Source organism: Montipora foliosa, chromosome 8, assembly GCF_036669935.1.
Source record: "Montipora foliosa isolate CH-2021 chromosome 8, ASM3666993v2, whole genome shotgun sequence".
In the NCBI taxonomy this organism is placed as follows: domain Eukaryota; kingdom Metazoa; phylum Cnidaria; class Anthozoa; order Scleractinia; family Acroporidae; genus Montipora; species Montipora foliosa.
The window spans coordinates 5,772,301-5,777,300 of record NC_090876.1 but is presented as its reverse complement, the minus strand read 5'-3'; the positions used below and the strand labels follow the sequence as shown (position 1 = coordinate 5,777,300).

At 38.8% G+C, this 5,000-nt stretch overlaps 1 pseudogene; it reads right to left on the bottom strand.

The window, feature by feature from the left end:
- The window catches only part of LOC138012401 (ATP synthase subunit C lysine N-methyltransferase-like), a 43,073-nt pseudogene that overhangs the window by 27,068 nt on the left and 11,005 nt on the right, over positions 1 to 5,000 (bottom strand).

Below are 5,000 nucleotides of genomic sequence, written 5' to 3'. Positions count from 1 at the left end.
GATTTCTGTGAAATTTCCAGCTTGTGTAAACTTGTGTAAACTTATCTTGTGTACCAGCTTGTGTAAACTTATCATGTTGTGTAATTTTCGAGCTTAACAAATTTGCATACATGTGTTGAAATGTGATACGGGGAGAATTTTGTAGTAGCGCATAAGTCACGAAAATAAACAGGTCTGTTGGAAGGGAGCTTGAGTTCAACAAAATGAGCCCCAAAATCAGCAAAAAATTGTCGATGAATAATAAAGTAGCTGCTATTTCCAAAATGATGGAATTACCTGGTGATAAATAACCTCGTCTTGGAGAGTAAATTTTTGACGATTATGATCTTTGTTTTGAATTCGCTCATTTATTGTCAAACTTTATAACACTTTACAGAAAAAGAAACTTACGAAAACCCGGTATCTTGCCATCATTTGATACAGATGCTTTACTTTAGTAAACTTTAGAATTACAAAGCTGTCAGATGCTTAGAGGGCGCGCTTAAACTTGTGGTGAAAGAAGTTGTGAGAGAGCTTGAAAATTATCAACATGTCAGCCCAGAAGCATATGTTTCTCACTTCCCATTTATTTTCTTCAATCTTTTTGGGTTCAGTACTTTGCTAGTAACCACATGTCTTCTCAGGCTATTTACCCAAGACTTCTACCGTGATGGCACTACAATGATAGACAATACCAAAACAATATCGTGCACTGTTAGAGCTACATATTACGCAAGGACAACTTGAATCTCCTGGAAGACAACACACAGCTCAGTTGACATTTTATATGGAATAAATCGCTGTGTTACTTCACTACCAACGTAAGCAATGCATGTCTATTTTTTCTAAAGAGGACAGGAATTTCTTCTTTCTACAAATGATTAATTAACAGGCCGGTAGCCAGGTTTTTAACCCCAGAAAAGGATCTGTTTCGTCGTACGAATGTGTAAGGACCTGTGAGCCAAAGGGCCTCTGCTGGTAAGACGTCTGGGTGACCCCTTAAATGGTCTTCTTAATGACCCCCCAACTTGAAAAAATTTGTCTGGAACAGTGCACGTACCACAGGCAACCCAGTGTACCCTCACGGAGGGTCTAGTTTTTCTTTTTTTTTTAGTTTTTTTTTTTCTTCCGTGTCGGTAAAAGTCTTGCCTGTCACTCCCCCGGTAAGTGGTGTCTTTGTGCATAGAGCCTTCTGCGTGTATTTTCTTAGGATCGAGAGGGTAGTGGAACTGCGTAGATTTCTCTGGTGGACACAGTAGAATCATTAACTTAGCCTGCAATGGCGTCGAAAGTCATGTAACGCGAATGGCGTTTTAGTGGATCCTTAAACAAAATATACCCTTATGGAGCTCAATAATGGAAAGTCAGTCGGATAAACTGGGCAGGAATCTCAAAAGTGACGAGTACTGGACTTCGAAAACAATCTATCGCCCGTCGAGACGAAAAGGATTCTGTGGTATTTTCTGCCTTTGTGAATTATAATATCATGTTGTGTATTGAATTTTCGAGCTTAAGGTTGAAATGTGATATGGGAGAAGTTTTTTAGTATTGCTCTGTAAGCAGGAAGGGTTCACAGGCCTGTTGGAAGCGTGCTTGAGTTTCAACAAAATGAGCCCCAAAATCAGTGAAAACTTGTGACGCAGATGAATAATAAAGTAGCTGCCCTTTCCAAAATGATGGAATTACCTGGTGATAATTCCATACCTTGGAGAGTAAATTTTGACTTTGCATAAACAAGAGTTGGGTGATTGGGATCTTTGTTTTGACTTCGCTCATTTCATTGTCAAACTTTATAACAGTTGACAGAAAGAGAAACTTACAAAAACCCGGTATCTTGCCATCATTTGACACAGATGCTTCACTGTTTGGCGAGTAAACATGCCGCGGTAACTTAATCACGGCGCCCGCTGAATTGCGGCCATGTCACTTTCGATTTTGCAATTTACTTGAACGTAGCAAAAATCTCCCAAAATGTTTGTCGCTGATCGTAACTTTTTATATTCTATATTCACGGTTCAAGATTAATTTTGCTTCCATGTCGTAAATATTTCATTCTCGATCGACCGTCCTGGAAACTTCCTTCTGCTCTTTCTGAAAACTGTGTATCAATAGTTATTTGCTTTTTCATCAATATTTGTTTTGCATAAAGCAAGCTAACAAAATCTGTACCTTGCTGAGTTCGCATTTGTTAGCGTTAATAGTATTTTCGGTCAGATGTTTCTGTTTTTTATGAGGGGTTTATTGTTTTGGTCTCCCATCCTAACACTAACCCCGCGAAACAGGGCTTGACTTCAGTGAAGTTTAGTATTACAAATCTGTCAGATGCTCAGAGGGCACACTTGTGGTGCAAAGAAGTTATGAGGGAACTTGAAAATTATCAACATGTCAGCCCAGAAGCCAATGTTTCTCGCTTCTCTTTTATTTGTTATTCTTCAGAGACTGGAATGCTGTATTTCAATACCACACAATTCAGTGCCTTCTGATTTTCTGTAACACGTACCACAGGCAACCCAGTGTATGCTTCACAGAAGCATCTCGTTTACATTAATTTTTGAAGCATTTCAGTTTTTTCATTTGTTTGCCTTTTTTCGCATTTCTTCGGCACAACTTGACGCATTTCCATCAACCCCGTGAGAAAACAATCACAAACTGAGGAATCACTTTCAAAGACGAAGGAAGACAACTGTTAAATTATTAACTTAATATATAAACTTGACCCAACATTTCCTTCTCAGCCCTGTATTATCGCATGCCTTAATTAAAATTCGGCATCTGAAATCTTAATTTGATGTGAATATTACTATTTGTTATTCAAAACATTGTGACAATGTCCAAATATGATCATAGCGCACTCAATATTTGTCGTGCGTACTCAACAGCTATCCTGCGATATATGTAATTTTGTGTGTCGCGGAGAAAAATGATAGTTTTTCCAGCTTTTTTTCCCAATGAACGCGGAAAATTGTGCCTTGTCATCAATGCGTTGAATAATAAAACAACTATCCTGCTAAGCCTTGCAGAATATCGCCTAATTTTAGCCAATTCGGCCTACTGCCTCGTCGGCTAAGCATCAGCGATATTCCGCGCGATTTCGCAGGATAATTGTTAAATAGATATGGCAGAATTTTCGTCATTAAATCATGGACTCTAGAATTTCATAGATCCCTAAAGATTTTTTTTAATTGGGTCTATTCAGAATTAAACAAATTCAGCCCCTGCTTAAATTAACAAAGTTTCCCTTCATTTTTATTTTGGGGCATCAAAGTGTATAAAAGCTCTTCTCTGTCGACACTGAACATTTTCGAAAAGGAAGAGCTGGCATGGCTCAATGGTGAGATCACTCGACTCCCGCCAATGTGGTTCCGGTGTCCTAGTGAATTTGGACCCCCCCATATTACAGCTCATTTATTTAACTGTTTATCAAGACAGAGTTAGATTTTGGATCGGGTAAACTTGAGGAAAAGACTAAATATCAGTTAACTTAATGTTTAAAAGCATTCACGGCGGCATTTCGAATAAAAGTATGTAGACGCCAATTTTAACTCCTTTCTGATAGCAGCTTAAATAACGTGCTATCTTTTTAATAAGGGAAAAATTGCTGCAAAGTCAAACATTTTCGAAAAGGTACGTGCAAAGGCGAAAAACATTCATTTACTTTGAGCAAATCACTTCCGAAAAGTTCTGGTGTTAATTTCTATGTTACACTCGCAAATAATGGGCCCTCTGCGTTTATTTCCTCCAATTTTGCGAGAAAGCGTTATCACAGCGGCTTTAAACGCGGGCATTTTGTACCTGTAAACGATTGGATTAACGAGCGAGTTTGCCGAAGAAAGAATGAGAGCAAAACCCTCTATAACATCGCTACCGTAATTAACTTCGTAAAACATAGCGATTGGGTAAGCAAATATAGGTGGAAGCCAAAAGGCAAATGACAAACCAATAACAGCAAACAGTTTTCGACAATTTAACGTTCTGTTGAATAAACATCTTTTTTTGAGCTTCCAAGGAAGGATTTGGCGTTTTTAAACGCTTCCTGATTGTCAGGTAGGATCCCAAGATCACGGAAAGAGAGGTAAAAACCGTCGAGCTGATGACTAAAGCGCAATGTTTCAAGGATATTTTTTCATAAACTGCGCAAACCTCCGTGGCCATTGCACAGAAGCCTCCTGCACAAACAAGTGCGATGCAAGTAATGTACGCTCGGGTGGTTGCTACTCGGTGACGAAAGGGCCAGAGTATCGCATAAGCGCGCTCCAAGGAGACCACAAGAAGAGTCAGCAATGAGGCTGTCATGAACAAAATAAAGAAAGTCTCGCAAAGCTCAGCCGCAAAGATTTCCCGATTCATTGAAATCAGTCTTATTGTCGCATGAACCAATAGCGTTGCTCCAACTAGAAAATCAGCGACGCCAAGGTTGAGGAGTAAAGACCAAGCTCGTTTCAGTGAAGTTCTTTGATGCCAAAAGACGAAAACCGTAAAAGCATTCCCGATGCAAATGAAAATTCCTTCGATTGTACTAAGTAAGAAAAATGTCCAAATTAGTGCTTTGGACATCATGTTTTGGAGAAGTTTTTCACCCGCAACAAGCTCTGAGATCAACGAATTAAAATGGACAGGAGTCAGTCATTGATCAGTTGTTGATGTGAAGGCTTCATCGATGGACAGTTCTCATGCTATAGCAAATTAATTAACTCCACTGCCATTACTTAGTCGGATACAAGATTACTATTTCCCCTCATTTTCACGGAGCTGTGTTATGAAAGTATAGTTATTGCATGGAGATGGTTATAAACCTTGACAAGTCTTGTTATTAATTTTCATGTTTTTGTCTGTATTTTTAGCCTTGACTGTGCACAAAACACACCTTCTTTTGAGAAGATAACCAATCAAATCTTTCGATTAAATTCTAGACGCATCTAATTTGCGAACCCATAAAAAGCAAAAACAAAAGATTGTGCACTGTCACAGTCAGTTCAACATCGATTGTGACAACATTGTTAATCTCGCGTTTGAAGGTTTTA